Source organism: Choloepus didactylus, chromosome 6 (assembly GCF_015220235.1).
Source record: "Choloepus didactylus isolate mChoDid1 chromosome 6, mChoDid1.pri, whole genome shotgun sequence".
NCBI classification, from domain to species: Eukaryota; Metazoa; Chordata; class Mammalia; order Pilosa; family Megalonychidae; genus Choloepus; species Choloepus didactylus.
The window spans coordinates 102333726-102353826 of NC_051312.1; the positions used below are offsets into that span (position 1 = coordinate 102333726).

Here is a 20101-nt window from a genome sequence, read left to right on the forward strand (position 1 = left end):
GGAACGGCCAGCCCCCCCTCACCTCCCCCTCCTTCCCCTTCTCTCCCTCCCCGGAGCGCCCCGCCCCGCTTCCCGGCGCTCACTTTCCTCCCACCCCGAGCGCAGCCGGGTCGCTCCGGCCCAACCAATCCGTCCCCTCCTGTCCCAGGTGAGAAGTGCTCCCCTATCGGACGGTCTCCTTTCCTTTCCTTCTCCTTCCAGCTGTCACCTCGGCCCCCTGGCCACCTCCCCATAAAGCTGAGAAACGTACACAAAGAACACGGGATTTGGATTTACTCAGATTGTGGTTTCAAATCCCGACTATGTGACCTTGAGCAAATTGCCAAACCTCTTGGCGTCAGTTTCCTCATCCGTAAAGTGACTTGGGAGGATTAGAGATAACGCGTAAAACGCTCTGCTCGGTGCCTGGTACAGCGTGAGCTCGCAGCTATTTTCACTGCCAACTCGCTAGGGCTGGAGTCCGGCCCACTCTCTCCGCCCCTAGACACCATCCGACCTGCGCGGGGGAGCTGGCGGCTCCAACCCGGACTGGGGGAGGCGCCCCCGACCCGCCGACCAGCCGGCGGTCTCGCGCTCCGATTTCCTCACCATATGAAATGAAATTCCACAGGGGGATTCGAAAGGAAATGAGACTGGGTCGCTCCGTGCTTCTCGGCCCGCCGCCCTTCCTGTCTCGGGGACACGGTTTCTAAATAAGGTTGGGAGGGCGGGAGGGGAGAGGCTTGACCTGTGCACTGGGGGCGAGGAAGGCGCCCAGCCACCGCGACTCTCCTCCCCTAGACCCCGGACACTCCTCCCCTGCAGCCTGCCCCCCATTTCTTCTTTATTCTGCTTCTGCGCAGATCCTGGTGATATTGGGATCACGCGATCTGGGGTGCGATCCAACTTTCCCCTCTCGTTCCCAGCCCCCAGGAGCTTTATGTTGGCCCAAGCTCCTTCTGCTTCCCAGCAGGGCCAATGGAACCCCCAGCAGGTGGATTCCTAAACCATTTACTTGCTTCTTGACTATGGAGCTCCTGCGCCTCTCTGAGCCTGAAACAGGCCATCTGTAAAATAGGGAAGTTCATACCTATTGTACACAGTTGTTCTGAGTTAAATGAGATAATGCCTATAAAACATTTAGCTCAGTGTCTAGCACAAAGTAGATACTGAATAGCTTGCTTACTGTTGTTGTGGGGTGGGTTTGTTTGTTTGTTTCTTTCTTTTTTCTGAACGGCTAAGGGGTGGTCAGTTATAGGACTACCTCCTCCTTTCCAGCCTGGTGCCAAAGGCATCTCAGCAGTCCAGACCTGAGGATCTGGGTAAGGGGCTTCCTGCTTCCTGAGATCCTTTTTTCCATCACTTGCCACCATTTTCCTAGGGCTGGGAGACAGGAACCAAGTCTTTATGAATTTTTTTATTCTCCCATTTCAGCCCAGTCTCTGGCACATGGCAGGGGCTCAATACAAGTTGAAAGAATGTCTGTACCACTCATGTGGTGCTTGTATTCTGCCTTGTAGTCTTAGTTTTTTAATATATTGGTAACTAGACTTACTGAGAGCTCAGGAGTGGAGTCAACTTTTGGGGAGGGATATTTGGCTCTGTGCCTAGAACTATGTTGGGCCTCCCTGTGAAAGAGGCCCTACTAGCCCCCTTACAGAGATGAGGAAACTGATGCTAGAACCAAAGAGACAGTTAGAAAATGACAGCACCAACCAAACCGAAGCCCAAAGGAGGCCTGTCCCAAAGATGGGGCAGGGCTATTTCCTTGAGAGAAGTTCCCAGCTGGAAATCAGCTGTAGGGTTGAGTATCTCCTGTGCTTGTGCTGGGTAATGCATGAAACTGTTGGGCTACAGAGATGAATAAAAATGATGCCCACTGTGCCAGTTTGAATATATTGTGTCCCCCAAATGCCATTATCTTTGATGTAATCTTGTGTGGGCAGACATTATCAGTGTTGATTAGATTGTAATTCTTTGAGTGTTTCTTTGGAGATGTGCCCCACCCAGCTATGGGTGATGACTCTGGATAATTTCCATGGAGGTGTTGCTCCATCCATTCAGGGTGGGTCTAAATTGAGTCACTGGAGCCATATAAATGAGCTGACGGACAGAGGGACAGTGCAGCTGTGAGTGACATTTTGAAGAGGAGCCACAGCCAAGAGGGACACTTTGAAGAAAGCACAGGAGCTGCAGATGAGAGACAGTTTGAAGACGGCCGTTGAAAGCAGACTCTTGCTCCAGAGAAGCTAAGAGAAGACAACAACCCAAGTGCAACTAAGAGTGACATTTTTGAGGAACTGCAGCCTAGAGAGGAACGTCCTGGGAGAGAGCCATTTTGAAGCCAGAACTTTGGAGCAGATGCCAGCCATGTGCCTTCCCAGCTAATACAGGTTTTCCGGACACCATTGGCCATCCTCCAGTGAAGGTACCCGATTGCTGATGTGTTACCTTGGACACTTTGTGGCCTTAAGACGGTGACTGTGTAACCAAATAAACTCCCTTTTATAAAAGCCAATCCATCTCTGGTGTTTTGCATCCTGGCAGCGTTAGCAAACTAGAACACCCACCCTCCAGGACCTCACAGGAAGAGACAAAGAGTAAACGAACACCTGTAACTCTGGGGTGACAGGACACATGGAGAATTGTATGTAAATTGATGGCAGGGCTAGCTGAGTTTGGAAGGCTACTCAGAAGGGGATGACATGCAGTCCCCTGAACTGCTTAACAAAGCAGAGTTAGTGTGCAATTGGCAAATTCTCCTAGGGTACATATGGAATGGGGGGGCACTTGTTTTGTGTTAAAGGTATGTGTACATGGTTTATTAGACTATGAATTCCATGAGGTCAAGGATCAGGACCTGTGTCTTGCATAGGGACAGGCACATACAGGGAACACCGTAAGTGTTGGTGGAGGAACACTATTATCAAATCAATAACAAGTAACTCATATAGATCTCTTACTCTGTGCCAGGTATTGTGTTATACGCTTTGCATACATTATCTCATTTATCATAACATCTTGAGGAAACTGATGTTCTGAGAGTCTAGCATTTTGTGCAAGATCACACAGCTAGTAAGTGGGCTCAATGCATGTCTGCCTGGCCTTAAAGTTCATGCGCATGGTACTGCTCTCCCAGAAGATATTGCTGGACACCCAGCCTAACCCATAGTTAAAGACAGCCCTTTTGTGATCCTGACCTCTCATTCCTAGCCCCGGCATCCCAGACTCAACTTGCTTGAAGCAGCTGTCTCCTTTGAGAACTCTCCGAGAAGCCCCTTCCCCATCAGAAACTCTTCCTGTCAACAGCTTTTCTTTCCAGGCTAGGAGCTGGTCGCTGGTATTTACCAAAAAAGAAAGCCAGGGGAATCACATTTCAGTCTGAATGTGGAAAGAAAACAAAGACCACGACTTAGAGCAAGTCTGAATGGACTGGAGCCCCCTCAGCCTCCCTCTCAGGGAGTGGTTTACACAGTCGACAGTCTGCCCCTGGTGACAGGCATGGCATGTTTGTCTTTGTTACAGAAAACACTTCCCTGAGGGGGTTCCAGGCAAAGGGATATCCATCCTGTGACATACAGACCGTCCCCAGAGGAGGAGAAGATAGGAACCCATGAATAGGGCCATCAGTTGACTCAAAAGGCAGGCCGTGGGACCCTAGTGACTCTGGCTTGAGTGGCTGTCTGCTTCCTCAGTTCACCCTCCTGCAGCCTCTTTGGAACTGGAAGGAATCTGACTTCAGCAGGTTGTTTGGGCATTCGAAGGCTCTCCATTTGCATCTAATGAGAAGCTGGGTTCTAATTAACTCCTGTGATGTGTTAATTTTTCAACCTGACATTTTCTGCTCTAATAGATTCTTCTGATGGTTCCTAAATTAAAGGCTACATTGGAAGACTAGCGTTTAGGTTAAAATCCACCACCTAGCAGGGATGGAAGCCGTAAACATCCTTTCCCTCCTAAGGAAAACCTCTCATTTGCAGGTCTTTGCTAACCCAATTAAGTGCTGAAGTCGTCACCCCTAGAGCCTGCTTTTTTATTTCCTGTGAAACAATCCAACTAATCCATATTCAGTAGCTGCCAAGAAAAGTCTTATTGCAACCACTCATGAAGAAACCAGCTTCTTTGAATCTGGACAGAACATTTAGAACTCACAAAGACTTAAATGCAGGAAAGTTGTTCATTATTACCCTGTTTGGTTTTTGAGGGAAAAATTCACTGGGACTAAAACCTCATAGGGATTGGGGATTTATTGTGAAACAACAGAAGCTTAGGGAGAAGTTGTGCCAGATCCCACCAGTTTATAAATAGTCTGGGTGCTTTATCTTCTGCTGAACCCAGACTAGTTATGAAGCAAAAACATATATACTAGATGACATGGGAGGGAAAACTAATCTTGCATCAAGTTGAGGAATCAGAGGCTCCAAAAGATTAAGTAACAAACCTTACTTATTCCATTGCGCCACTAGGCAAGAGAGAAGAATCAAGTCACCACAGAGCTCTTGCATGTCAAGAAATCAAAATCCTGATGCTTCTGCTATCCATATTGCTTAGTAGGCATAGGACATTCTTCTTTATTGGTGGTGATGGTTTAATGTACAGATGGACAATGAAGAAATTCTGCAAGAGACAAAAAATAAGTAAACACACTTTGTGTCTTCACAGCCTTATTTCATTTCATTCATCATTCAAGCCATTAGCAAGTGTTTAGTGATGGATTATAGTTGGAAGACTCACATTTCCCAATCTTAAAACTTATTACAAAGCTGCAGTAGTCAAAACAGCATGGTAATGGCATAAGGACAGACATATAGACCAATGGAATTGAATTGAGAGTTCAGAAATAAACCCTCACATCTATGGCCAAGGCCACTCAGTTGGGAAGGAATAGCCTTTTCAACGACTCTTGCTGGGAAAACTGAATGTCCATAGGCAAAAGAATGAAGGTCGACTCATACCTCACACAATATACAAAAATCAACTCAAAATGGATCAAAGACCTATATGAGCTCCAGAACTATAAAACCCCTGTAAGTAAACATAAGGAAGCATCTTTAGGACCTTGTGTTAGGCAATGGTTTCTTAGACTTTACACCCAAAGCATAAGCAACAAAAGAAAAAATAAATGGGACCACATCAAAATTTGAAACTTTTGTGCATTAAAGGACTTTATCATGAAAGTAAAAAGATAGCCTACAGAAGGAGAGAATATATTTAGAAACCACATAGTTGATAGTTTAATATCCAGAAATTTTAAAGAAATTCTAAACCTCAACAATAAATACAACCCAGTTTAAAAATGGATTTAAATAAACATTTCTCCAAAGAAGATATACAAATGGTCAAAAAGCACATGAAAAGATGTTCAACATTATTAGCCATTGGGGAAATGCAAATCAAAACCACAACAAAGTAACATTTCACACCCACTAGTATGGCTAAAAAAAAAAAAAAAACTGAAAATTACAAGTGTTGGAGAGGATGCACCAAAATGGGAACACTCATTCATTGTTGGTGAGAATATAAAATGGTGCAGCTGCTGTGGAAGACAGTTTGGTAGTTCCTCAGAAAGTTAAGTATAGAATTACCATATGACCTGACATTCCCTCTTCTAGGTATATATCCCAAAGCATTGAAAGAAAGGACTCAAACAGATATTTGCACACTGATGTTCACTCAAAATTGCCAATAGATTAAAGCAACCCAAGAGTCTATCAACTAATGAATGGATAAACAAAATATGGTATATACATACAATGGAATATTATTCAGCCAAAAAAAGGAATTAATTTCTGATGCATACAACAACATGGATGAATCTTGAAGACATCATGTTTAGTGAAATAAGTCATACACAAAAGGACAAGTATTGGATGATCCCACTGATATGAAATACTTAGAATAAGCAAATTCATAGAGTCAGAAACTAGCATATAGGTTACCAGGAGCCGGGCTGGGAGTAGGGAATGGGGAGTTAATGCTTAAATTGTACATAGTTTCTTTTTGGGGTGATGAAATGTTTTGGTCATGGATGGTGGTAATGGTAGGAAAACATTGTGAACATAATTAGCAGCATTGAATTATATATTTGAAGGTGGTTAAAAGGGGGAAATTTTAGATTGTATATATGATACTAGAATAAAAATGTAAAAAAAAAAACATAGGGCTGTACAACGCAGAGTATCCTAATGTAAACCCTGAACTACATTCTTTCATCAGTTTCTACAATTTCTACAATTCTTTCATCAATTGTAACAAATGTACAACACTAATGCAAGGTGTTAATAATGGGGTTGAGGGGGAGGACTCTTTCTGCATGATTTTTCTGTAAACCTACAGTTTCCATAATGGATGGATGGATGGGTGGAAGGAAGGAAGGAAGGAAGGCGCTAAATTGAATGACTTTCTTATTTCTACCTCATTAGCAGGCGTCCCTGCTAATTTCTACTGTCCCTGCTAATATGAGGTCCGAGGGACAGTATTCCTGTTAGACAGAAACGCAGAGGCTACCTAGCTCAAAGAATGTTAGAAATGGAAAGTTCCTTAGGGAACAGGGACCGAGGTACTTGGTCTCATCACCTCACTACCCCCAATTTTGCAGGCAGATAAATGTGGACACAGAGAGAAAGAGAAATTTTAACTAGCTGTCTGCACTGATACTGCTAGTTAGATGCAGAGCAAGGCTCTAACCTTCTGACTTCATGTTTGGTACTCAGTACATCATGCTGAAACCTCAACACTTAGAACACATGTGACACAATAAGTGCCTGGGAAAAGGTGTTGACTGACTGACGTTATTTTCCAGTCAGGAAATCAAGAAAGTCTGTTTCATCCTTAGAATGAAGACCCATCATAGTACTCTTCTCCAAGGGGGAAAAAAAAAAAAAAAATTTCTTTATCACCCTAGGGATTTTGTGACAATTAAAAACCTAAATACATGAATGTTCTTAGTGTTAGGCTCTTGTTACCTTTCTTTCACCTGGGGTAAGTTACCTGTGCCTCTTAGTAAGGGCGAAGCTATCATGAGATTCGAGGGGCATAATTCATTTTTTTTTTTTTAAATAATTCATTTTATATTCCAGGTGAATAGTGCTCCCTGGAGTTGTACAAAGTGTGCCTGTTTATACTATGGCAGGGGCAGCAAATAATAGCTAAAGTACTTTGCACACACTATCAGTTAATATGGTACTTTAAAATGTAGGGACTATTGTTATGTCTATTTCTCAGTGATAGAAAAGATCTGGAGAAATTAAGGCACTTGCCCAAGGTCACAGTAAAGGGCTGAATCATTCTGCAGCTAGAGCAAGCATATTAGAGCCAGAGAGATCTGGCTGCAAATCCTAACTCGACAGTTTACCAGCTGTTTGATTTTAGTCAACGCAACCTTTTTGAGTCTCAGTGTCCATACATTAGAATGGAGATAATACAGTTATGGCAGACACTGTTGGTTGTTTAGCCAGTAGCCCCTCCCCACCCACACTAACCCAATCCAAACCATTCTCCCTTTCTGACAGCAAGGTATCAGGCTGTCAAGTGCTTCAGAGGAAGATGGGATATTTCCCACCATTCCTAGTAGTTGGATATAAATCTTTCCCTTTGCAAAGTCATTGGTTTAGGAATGGGTATATGACATATTTCTAGCCAATGAGATGGAAATGGAAATTGGGAATGAGGATGGAGGGCTCCTCTTTTGGGGCATTTTTCCTAATTTTAAAAAAGGTATGACAAAAAGATCGGCCTGTTCCTTTTACTCCAGCTTTTGGATGTTGTGTGAGGTTGTGATGGCTGGAACTGTGGCTAGCATCTTGTCAAAAAGCTCATAGGCTGAATGCTAAGGATGAGAGAGCAGAAAGATGGAAAGAACCTGGTTCTTGCCAATGTAGTTGAGTTGCTGAATTAACTGACCCCAGCAAGCCCTGTTTCTGGATGTGGGGTTTAATGAGATAATATATTTTTCTTCCTGTTTAAGCCACTTTTAGTTAGGCTTTCAGTTTCTTACACCTGAAAGCATCATAACTGACCTAGCAATCAAACCAGTAGGGTTGTTGTGAAAATGAAATAGTGGCTGGTAAATTATTAGATGCATCTAAATTATAGCTCAAGGCTCACCCCTTAATAAGGGTAATCCCTTAAGTGCTATAGGCTTTTGTTTGTCACAAGGTGCTTCCATTAGGTATTCTTCTACCAGACTGAATTTTTTGAAGATAGAGACCACGTTTAATTGATGCTTCTTTTAAAAATGGATTTACTATTCAATGACATTGGAATATTAGAAATTGTTACCTGGGAGTTGAGCAAAGGAACTTGACACAACTCTATGTATATACCTCATAGTATAGTTATTGGCTATAGGACAACTCAATTTTGTTCTTTGATTGGCAAAACTTATGTCTGCAGTAATGTGCTTTTATATTAATTGTTGTTATTTAAGGCCTATACTATAGTGAAAGCATGATTAACTGAATAGCCAGAAGTCCTATAATTGAATCTATTATATAGACATTCCCTAAGTGTCAAGAATGTCAACCAGGCACAGAATTACCTCAGGGTTCTAGAAAGAACAATAAAGAATGCTAAATGTGATTCTAAAAGGAAGAGGATAGATAGCCATCACCTAGATGCCTCTGCCTGCTGGAGTGAAGGTTCTTCCATCTATTATAGTCAGAAACAAGAAAGAGGAAGGAAAGGAGGATCCCTGTGAGAGATAGGTTTGTGTGTATGTGGGAGGGTGAGGTGAGGGGAGGTTATCAAGGGAAAGAAAGCCTGTGTTTTTTGGCATCTTTGGGCTTCTTCTAGGAGGAGGAGCCTTTCTAAGGAATATTCAACTCTTCATCATGTAGACTTTGTGAATGAAGGGAATCCTTGACCAATGAAGCCTTCTTTCTGGTCAGCAAGCCTGTGAGGAAGTGATTAATATTATCTCAGAAAGTTGTTCTTTAATATAGTCTCTAGAGATTTTAGAATCTATAGTTAGGTGTATAGCTCAAGAAATTGCCTTTTCCGTCAACTACCCCAGGTGATCCTAGTATAGGTAATTTTACAGACTCCATCTTAAGTATTACTGATACAGGAACATCTGAGCTAGACACCATATTTTGAGAAGGCCACTACCAGCTAATTACTGTGGGATCAAATATCTTTGTCAGGCTTTGTCTTTGAGAGTGGGGAATGTAGGTAGGAGATGTTGGGTCTGGAGAGTATGATGCTTAGGTTTTCTTTTTCCCATAATCCCCTCTGCCAACAAGAGGGGCTCTCACTCTGCATAAAGGGCATGCACAACGTCAGGACCACTTGTAGCTCAATATCTGTGAGAATTAATAAAGCCAGCCTCTCTAGGTGGACACAGCTCTATGAGGTTCACAGCTTGATAAGAGAAGGTTGGCTAGATTTTAGCTCAACTCACCTCTGTAAAGTGCCCTTGTGCACTTTACAATCTGCACAATCATACCTGATGGCCTTATATCATATGAGACCCTTCCACTGATTTTCACCATGGAAGGAGCATGGTGATCTGTGGATTAAAGAAAGAAAATAAAAATAGCTCTTTAAGTTCTCCAATAGATCTTTAAGTATATAGTATCTTTTCTTCCCACTGGGTTCACAACAAATTGAAAAAACAAGTAAGTAAATAAATAGCCCCAAATAGTACCTTTTTTTAGTGATAGAGATCAGACTGATCAGTAGATGCTATAGCTCTAGTGCAGTAAAATAGCCACCCTTCATTCATTATCTGTTATTTACCAGGTACTGCATTTATACTATTTCTAAACCTCCCCACAACTTTGATAGGTAAATAGTATTATTTCCATTTTGCAGATGAGAAAACAAGCCAGGATTCAAACCCAAGCCTAACTACACCTGCAGCTCCCTACTTTTTACTTGGCACTACCATTTCTGGAGAACCAGCTGGAACTTCTACAACCCAAACCCAAATAAATCAACCAACAATTCTTATGAGATTTCCACAATTGTCCTGTGGCAGAATTTTTTTTTCTTTCCTCAAGGTTTTCTTTTGGCACAAGCCAGAAAGGCCTAGCTCCTCCAGCAAATGTAGAAATGTAGAAATGTAAAGCCTCAAATCCTCCAATCCAAGTTATTTCTCAGTGCCTCTGGGAGCACGAGGTCTAATGCTAGCACGGATGTTCTATTTTGAAACCCCAAATGCATTTCTCAGAAACCTCAGGCAGAGTGCCATTTCAAGGATTTATTTTATATCATTGCCCTGGTCATTTTGACCCACAGTGCAATAGCTCTGCTGCTGTCCTTCGGTCTGGGCTTTGTCACCTGTAGAGGAGAGTTTCTCTGTTCAGAGCTTGGCCTCCCAAGCATGTTGGGAAAACCACATTCACAGACCCAAAATGGTATTTTGCTCATGGCGTTCGTCATTGTGGAGATATGTTTTTCCTTGGGGTAGTTCTTGTCTTCGGTCAAGTTCCTTAGAAGTAGATAGGGATTTCTGTTCAAATAATTTATTGAAAGAATGTTTTTAAGGAGAAGGGGAGTGAGAGAAGCAGGAGAGGACGGGAAAGAGAGGCTAAACAAGAATTTAACCTCAGCTGGGGTCTAGCTCCCCCTGCCTGATCCCACGGGGATCTCTGACCCACAGATTGCACCACCGAGTTAGCCCCACCTGGAGGTGAAGGGGCTAGTCTTTTGTCCACCTCTCCCCTGAAGATGACCAGTCATTGGCCACTGGCTGTGGAGATTGGGGGGTGTGCACTTGGCCTCCTGGTCACTGTGGCTCCCGTTTGGTCAAGGTGACTCCCTCTTGCCCAAGGACAATTCTCCAGAGAAGGGGGTGGCTGTGAGCTGTATCAGCCAACCCCCAGGGTGGCTGGGACAAACTGCCTGGGTGCACAGGCTAGTAAAAGGAGGTCTGGGCAGGGCCACCACAGCAGTTCTGTATCACAAAAGTAATTTGAATCTAGGTATTGGTTCATCAATCTCAGAGTTTCCAGAGATTATGCCTAGTTATATATTCCTTTATTTTTATGTGTTTAATTGCTGAGTAAACCAAGGCAAAAATCGCATAGCAACACAGTCCTACGTTTCCAAGTAGCTGTGACTAAAGATAGTGTTCAAGCAGCATTCACTCCATTTCAGTATTCAGCCAGCCTTCTGAAATATGTAACTTTTAATTTTATAGCATAAATCCCACTTCATATTCATTTTCATTACCAAAAAGACTGCATAGGTTCAATCTTACAGTATGACCAATAGGTGGCACCAGAAACACCCGTTCTTATTCAGCTAAATTATGCAGTATGTATATACGTGCTAAAATCTCAATCCCTCTCTACTTAGGTTTTTCCTGTTGAAAAGGCACTCAGAGCATTGAGTGCAAACCAAATCTTGGTAACTTACAGAGTTTCCCATTTACCATTTCACCTCTTGTAGGGTTGTTTGAACATGGAAAAAAAAAATAGGGTGATAGAGTTGATGAATTCAGAAGGAAAACATCTATTCATTAACAAAAGGAAGGAAAAAAGACTGGAGTCCTGCATCCTTTTCCTTGCAAGGTCCCTTGAGTGTATAAATGCCGAAGATTATTAGGAAATATTTGAATAACAGGATAAAAAGTCAAGGATACTGCCTCCAAAACATGAACTTTATTCCCCACTGAAAACAGACTTGGATGGTGACCAAGTTGTTCAAGCATTGCCCGGGCCAATATCTGACCACAGGGTTTCACTCCGGGAAAGGTCTCTGAGTCCAATGTTCACCATTTTCAAGTTTGTTTCTTTTGAAGTTTGTACTTTATTTTTGGTGAAGGGAAGTAAAGGGAGGTGGGTGGGGGGAGTGCTGCATCTTCTAATTTTTTTTCCCCCAACAATCTGGCATTGCACTCTTTTCCTACATCAGGCAATTCCAAGGAGCAGCATAACAGAGAGAAGAAAACAAAACAAAACAAAAACACTGAACTGAGACTTAGACCATAATTCATTTAACATTTACTAAGTATTTTCATAACCATTATTTGATCCTCCAACCATGTTAAAAATAGGGATACTGAGTCTCAGAAAAGTTATTAACCAGCACCCCAACCCAGTTCATCTGACCCCAAGGCCAAGATTAAATCTAGATGTGCCATGAGCTCTCCATGTAAATTTGAACAAATCATTACACATTTCACTTCACTGGGCTTCAGTTTCATCTATAACATAAGAGGCCCTACTGCATGGCATCAGCGTACCTTCCAGCTAGAAATCTCCGGATTCTGAATTGTACGTGTAGATTTCAGAGTCCTGTGTACAGATTGGGACTGGAGGTGTGGTTTTGGCATCATAGTCAGTAGGAAGGGAGGGTGAAGCTCACTTTGATAGTGTTCCAAAGTGGAAGGTGACACGGCTATTATACAATGCGTTAAGCAGTCTGGTTCTTGTATTTTGGGGGGAAAGTAAATACCAGATCCCTGATTAGCCTTTCCTATACCTGTCTTCAGTTTCTTATACTGTAAACATTGTGCCTCTGGGAGCTTTCCTTTCCAAATGAAATGATCCCAGGGTTTGGAATTCCTCTTTTCATGGCATGCTACTGTGCCATGCATGCCACAAATTATTCTCACTGCCTTTCTCTGAACCTTTGCTATTTTTGTTCTGCCTTTTTGACTGCAGGACAGATTGTAGAGAATTTTTTTTTTTTTTAATTTTAATTTCTACTTAAAAGATAGAGGCAGCAGAACTCTTCAAGGATGCATATGAATTCCTTGCTCATATACATCTCCATAAAGTGAATGGGAAAAGTCAAGAAAGAGGAAGAAAGGAGATTAGCTTTGGGTGCCTACAATGTGTCAGGTTCTGTGCTAGGACAATTTGATATCTTATATCCTTTCATCCCCTTGGAGGGGAGGCAGTGTGGAGCAGTGGCTACGTGCCCAGGCTCTTGAATCAGATGGACATGGTGTCTCATCAAGGCCCTGGAACTGCCTCACCATGTGACTCTGGGCCATCTACATAACCTTTCTAAGCTTTGGTTTCCTTAGCAAGACACCATACATAAGGTACTTAGCCTTAGCCCAGAATAAGCACCCAATAAATGTTCAACAACATCATTACTACCACTCTAAAGTGCAAATCTCAACTATAACTCTTTAGATGAGAAAACCAAGGTTCTAAGAAGATAAGTAAATTTTCAAACCCATTTAGATCTGTCTCTGTCATGGATATCTTGTTGTTTCTCTTCCCCAGCACCCCGCTTTAACCAGGGAAGCCACCCCAACCCATGCCACATTCTGCTGCCACAGACCACTATAATGGTCAAGAGTGAACCCTGGAGCCAGGTGGCCTGGTTCATCTCAGCTCTACTCCTTGTTCACAGTGTAAGTTTTTGAACTTTTTTAACCTTAACCTTTCTCTGCCTTAGTTTCCTCATCTACCACATGGAAATTTTAAAGTACTTACCCTTGAGTTCTTGAAAAGATTAAAGAAGTTAATGCAAATGAAGCACTTACAGCAGTACCTGGCACATAGTAACTGCTCAATGATTGTATTATTATTATTCTTCCTACTCCATGTCTTACTTTCTTAGGGCTCCCGTAACCAATTACCACCAACTGCGCATCTTAAAATAACATAAGTTTACTCTCTCACAGTTCCAGAGCTAGAAGTCTGAAATCATGGTGTCTGCAGAGCCGTGCTCCCTCTGAAGGCCCTAGGGAAGAAGTCCTCCTGGTGGTGCTTGGCATGACTTGGCTTGTAGCTGCATCGCTCCCAACTCTGCCTCCGTCTTCACAGGCTGTTCTTTCCTATGTCTGTTTCTCCATGTCTCCAAATCTCCCTATCCTTATACAGACCCAGTCATTGGATTTAGGGCTCTTCCCACTGCAGTATGACCTCATGTTAACTTGATGACATCTGCAAAGACCCTATTTCCAAATAAGGTTATGTTCACAAGTACTCAGGGTTAGAACTTGAACATACCTCTTTTGGGGGACACAATTCAACCCACTAACCCCCAGTTATCTCTCAGCTACCCAGCTAGACACACAAATCAAATATGGCTGGAGTGTCCTATCTTTTTGTTAACCTGATTGGTCTAGGGCAGGTCAGCAAAATTTTTCTGTAAAGAGCCAGATAGCAAATATTTTAGGCTTTGTGAGCCATATGGTCTCTGTCACCACTATTCAACTCTGCTGTTACAGTGCAAAAGCAGCCAAAGACAATATGTAGATGATTGGGCTTGGTTGTGTGCCAATAAAATTTTATTTATGGACACTGAAATTTTAATTTCATATCATTCTCATGTGTCACAAAATATTATCCTTCTTCTGATTTTTTTCAACCATTTAAAAATGGCAAAACCATTCTTAATTTGCAGGCTATACCAAAAGAGAAGTTGGCAGGATTTGGTCTGTGGGCCACAGTTTGCTGAGCCCTGGTCTAAGGGAAGGGCATGTGACCCACAAAGGGCCAAAATCATGTCATGGGATTTAATATGTAGACACCTGGAGAGAGTGTGTGCCTCTGGCATTTGTGATCCTGATGCCATGGACATCTTCCTTCCCACATGGAGAGAGCCTATCTATGGCAGGAGAGAATGAAGATCCAAAAACAAAAACAATCAGAGTCAAGCAGAGCCAGTTAAGAGATTGAGAGAGAGAGGAGCAGAGCCCTGAAAACTTCATTTGAGCCCTAGATCTTGTCATGCCTATTAGGAACATGAGCCAATCAATAGCTCCCCCTACTCCTTTTCCTAATCTGGTTTAAGTAGGTTTTGGTCACCTACAAATGAGAGTTCTAATAGAAAACTTTGGGCTTGTTTTCCTCACACCATACAATTCTACATTATGAAATTATTGAGAGAAACTAGCATGTAGCACTTAGCAGTTTGGTAAGCGCTTTCATGACCTCTCATTTGCTACTTATAACAACACTCTGAGGTTGGCATTATTATTCTCTTTTTACCAAGAACACAGACCCATGTGAGGCCAGTGGAGAGCTTGCTGTGATACAGTGTTTGATGGCAGAGTGGAGCAATTTAAAGGGATTTTTAAAGGAGGGAATGTAGACTATTCAGCCTCCTTTTCACTCCCCAGGAAAGAATGATGGAAGAGTAAACTTTATCAGGGTACACTTAATCCCTTTTCTGGGAAAGAGGATATGTTCTGATCAGGAATCCCCACTGTCCAGAATGGACAGAGGGAACAGTGGGGAGTGGCAGTCCTGGAGTTCTTGCCCAGCTGCCCGGCCCAGAGTGGACACACAGCTGAGGCGCATCGATGGACAGCCTGGGCTAATCCCAGCTGCAGTTTGCAACTCCTTTGCAGGGCAGATCTGGGATTTCCTTCAGAAGTATCACTTCACAGCAGCTGGCTGGCTTGACTTTGCCAACTGCTTGACCCCTGGCTGCAGAGGAAACTTCAGCAGGTAGAATTTGGCCAACTTGAAGACAGACACAACCCTGAGCTCCTTAGGATAGAACGGAAAGGCCTGCACGAACAGAGCTTGCGTGATAAGAGATGAGAAAGAAGCCAGGGAAAATAATCTACATCCATTAACCCTCACCTTGATATGTCAGTCCTTTGATTTTTGGATTCAAGTAAAAAAACTACCATGTTAAATAGCTACAACTTTTCGACAACTACTGTATATCATTCCATTTCTTATTAAAGTAGCTACCATTTAGCAAATAATTACTGTGTGCCAGACACATTACGTACATTATCCTGAACCATTCCAGCAATTCTGCAAAGTAGAAATTTCATTTTATCTATGATTTTGTGGATAAGGAAACTGAGATGACTAGAGGTTAAGAAATGACAAAGAAATGATGCCCACTAGGAGGAGAGGTGAATCGGCACCTGGTCTGTGTCCATTTCCACCACACTGCCATGGGGTGAGAGATTAAATGGGAGGAGAGGGGTAATTCTTTTCCAGCCATTAGTACTTGGTCAGAACAGGTCAAGCTACCAGAATTAGAAATGGAGCTTGAGGCTTGAATTCTTCCTCAAGCTCTAGGACTCTTTGAAGAAAGGTTTCAGTTATTTTTTATTTTCCTCGGGTACCCCCAGGAAAATAAATTTTTACTGAATGAATGAATGAGTCCAAATGTCTGCTTTCAGTAAAACAAGGAAAGGCTGAGGGGACACTGACTTGATGAAGTCCTCTCTTTGTTTAAGTCACTTACTGAAACTCTTAGAAGTTGCTTGAACTCTTCTGGGCATCGACTGTACCATTTAGTACACTGAAGTCAAAGTCTACCCAATTCTACAGGTCATTTTTTAGGTAGTGATTTACCGAATGATACCCTCAAGACCTGAAAGAGTTAATGCATCTGTCAAAATCACTTCTCCTGGTGGACTTCTGGGGAGTGGCTTGAAGCAGGAAAAGAAATCTGATTCCACAAACCTTTTTTGGGCTTTTTTTATTTTTTATTTTTTTTTTGCTGAATTTCAACTAGGTAGCTATCAAATGCTGGTACTGAGAAAGTTAAGCAGAGAGCTCTAAAAGGCAAGCCTTTAAAATGGGGATGGAGGGCAAAAGAGGGAAAAATTGGGGGAAAAGGTCAAAAGCTTGACCTTCATCTATTTCCTGCTCAGCAGGCAGGTCCTGAACCCAATTGCCTTTTGCTTGCTCTTTGGGGCAAGGCTGAATTAGCAAGCTATAAATGCCACAAGTCTAAGTGTGGGGAATGTGGAGATGAATGTGGGGAAGTCTTCGTTCCAGAGGAAAGGGCACAAGAGTGGGCCAGCTGGAGATGGAAGACAGAACATATCCCGCATGCAAGTCAGCTGGAGATTTGAAATTAGAATCTGGGCTCAAGCTGCATCTGGGTTTTAAGAACTCTGATTGTAAGGGGATAGGGTGGACAAGTAGAAAGAAAGTTTGTAGAGATCTGAAGTGACACAGCATTGATTGCCAACAAAAATGATTAGCATATTTATCTGATCATTTAAGTCAGCATATCTTCCTGACAAGGAGAAGTATTTGTGCAGGGAACTGGTGACTTGGAGGGGAAGATTATAAGGATCCTCATAAAAGGTGGGCAGGAGAAGGTCTAGTGGTGTCCAAGAAGCCCATCTGGCTTTGCCATGAAAGGCAGTTTGATGGGGACAGGGGATATAAACAACTTGCCAGCCCCCATGGATTGCATAGATGATGCTCTTCTATAGAACCCATGGTCTGGGATCCAGGCTTGGAGCTTACTTTGAAACTTGCTGTGGAAGATCATTTTTATTGGGAAGTGTGGTTTGAAACATAAAACTCTGCCTATCTTTGAATATCAGTGTTTGCTGGCATTCCCCGAGGCTCTCTGGGTTCTTGGATTTTTAACAACTGCCTCTTCTCTCACCACGCTTAGATTAGGTGTGAACGATGGCTCTATGGAAACTAAGAAGTTTAGGATGATGGGCCCTCAAAGGTGTGCTTTTAGGGGAAGGATTTAAAACTGTGTTCTCTTAACATGATTTCACCTGACCATGGGGTGCATGGATAGAAGAAAAGGTATTGCATTAACTTCTAGAAAGTGGGGGCTCCAGGCCAACTCTGCCATTAATGTGTAGGTTGGGCAGTTCATTGAACCTCCTGACACATTTTGCTTACTTTTGAGACAGAGATAATAGTATATCCATTACTTCCCTCAGAAGTTGGGTGACAGTAAAATAAGATAAATGACCAATTTTTTTTTTTTAAAGAATGAAAACTGATTCAACTTTGTTATATGAGAAAGGCTGTGAAGTCTGAGTTTAAATCCCAATTCTATTACTTGCCATCTGTATGATCTTGAACATATTTCTTAATTTTCAGTGCCTGAAGTTTCTGATCTATAAATACCCCTCTCAAAAAGTTGTTGTGAATATTTAATAATGTATGGAAGGATGGAGTTTGACAAAGTGTACTGGTTATGACCATGACTCTTTTTTTTTAAAGAGAAGTTGTGAGTTTACAGACCAATCATACATAAAATACAGGATTCCCAAATACCATCTCACCACCAACTTGCATTGGCGTAGAACATTTATTACAATTGATGATAGCACTTTTTTTGTAATTGCACTATTTTTTCAACAGTAGTTACCTTTGTTACAATTGGTGAAAGATTATTAAAATAGTAGTATTAACTATCACACATGGTTTACATTAGTGTATTTTTCCCCATATACCCTCCTAATATTAACACCTTGTATTAGTGTTGTACATTTGTTATAATTCATGACAGATCATTCTTATACTTGTATTATTAACTATAGTCCATCGTCTACAGTAGGGTTCACTGTGTTATGCAATCCTATATTTTATCTTTTAATTTTTATTCTGTTATATAACCTAAAGTTTCCCATTTTAACCACATTCACCTATGTAATTCATTGCTGTTAATTACACACAATAATGTGCTACTATCATCACCATCCATTTCCAAACCTTTACAATCAACCTAAATTGAAATTCTGTACAAATAAAGCATCAACTACCCATTCTTTAACCCCAATCTATACCGCAGTAACCTATATTCTAGACTCTAACTCTATGAGTTTATTTATTATAATTAGTTCCTATCAGGGAGGTCATACAATATTTGTCCTTTTGTGTCTGGCTTATTTCACTCAGCATAATGTACTCAAGTTTCATCCATATTGTTGCATGCGTCAGGACTTTATTCCTTTTTACAGCTGTATAATATTCCATTACACACACACACACACACACACACACACACACACACACACACCCCACGTTTTGTTTATCCATTCATCTGTTGATGGAAACTTGGGTTGCTTTCATCTTTTGGCAATTGTGAATAGTGACCATGACTCCCATTAAGCAAGAAATACATGTTAAATGCTTAGACTAGTTCTTAACTTGGTACTTGGTAAATGCTTATTATTATTATTTTCATTATTGTTCTCCATCAGATATGAAAGACCATATAGAGGCAGAATTCCCCTTGCCTCTCTAGAGAATGGATGAGTAAAAGAGTAGTGCATCCAGTCTATGCAAAGCAGCATGGGCTCTCTTGGACCTAGATCTTTTCCTACCATCTCTGGAAATCTTGTTTCACAGGAGTTTTCATTTTATTCAAATGGGAACAATGAAGGGAATAAACTGCTAACAGTATTTAATGCATAGCAAAACCCAAACTGGGGCTAAGCCTTGGACATGGTTCCCCAGCAGTAACTCAGCAGCAACCACAGCCCCACCAGAAGAATGTTCCGCCAGCAGCCTCAAAGCCAGGGTGGTGTCCTTGCATCAGCCCAACCACAAAAGATTGGACCAAAATAGTGGGGTAGGAAGAGTCCACAATTTAAAACTTGCTGGATAAAGGAACAGAGGTCCAAAAGACTCACAAAGTAGAATGTATAATAATTTCATCACATCCCATAACTGATAAGATAGAACTAGCTACACTAGGATGATTTATCCCGCAAAAATTCATGGTGGGGTAACAACATTGGTCTAGGCTTGCTAGAAAGCTAATAAAATGCCTAGATATTTATTTTTCTAGCCCAAGGGCCCAATGGTTACAGCTAAATTTTTTTCAGCCTATTATGCCTCTTTTAGAGGCAGTTTTATTTTTGTTCTTAATGAATTCCTGAAAACTTATATGAAAGTGTAATATATAAAAGTCAAGCAATAGCCTTGCATGTTATGTGAGGAATTTTATCCCCAAGAGGTAAAACTTTATAAAGTCCTTAATTTATGTTATAAATGTTTTAATCTTGGATTAAAAGTAGAAAGTATTGTTCGATATATATGTGAATATTGGAAATGTCCAAAACATAAATAAAGTATTACATATAGACAATAAAATTACTTATGTAAAGTAATTTCTTACCTCAAATTCTGCCCTTAGCCTATTTGAAATGACATTTTTTAGACATAAGAAATTGATTTAGCGTTAGAAAGAATGACTTTCTGATGGTGACTTTTCACAGGCTTGGGCAGGGAGTTTTTCAGGAGATTGAACAGATTGATCATGATGCTAACTGAAGTGACTAATCAGCCTTCAGAACAAATTTCTTTCTTGGATCAATATGGTGGAATATCATATGAGACATTCTTGCTTCTCCCACCCTCCAATCCTTTAAAAGAACATAAATGAGAATAAAAGGGAATTAGGGTTGCCGGATTTAGCAAAAAAATAAAAAAATTCAGGGCCCCTAATTCAATGTGACTTCAGATAAAACAAC

General features: G+C 41.6%; 1 long non-coding RNA gene across 1 annotated transcript; it reads left to right on the plus strand.

Moving 5' to 3' along the window:
* Positions 1–85: 85 nt before the first annotated feature.
* LOC119538190 lies at positions 86–14252 on the plus strand. The gene is made up of 3 exons (XR_005217522.1): positions 86–148; positions 13164–13294; positions 13568–14252. It is a non-coding gene; the product is annotated as an uncharacterized LOC119538190 (long non-coding RNA).
* Positions 14253–20101: the final 5849 nt, after the last annotated feature.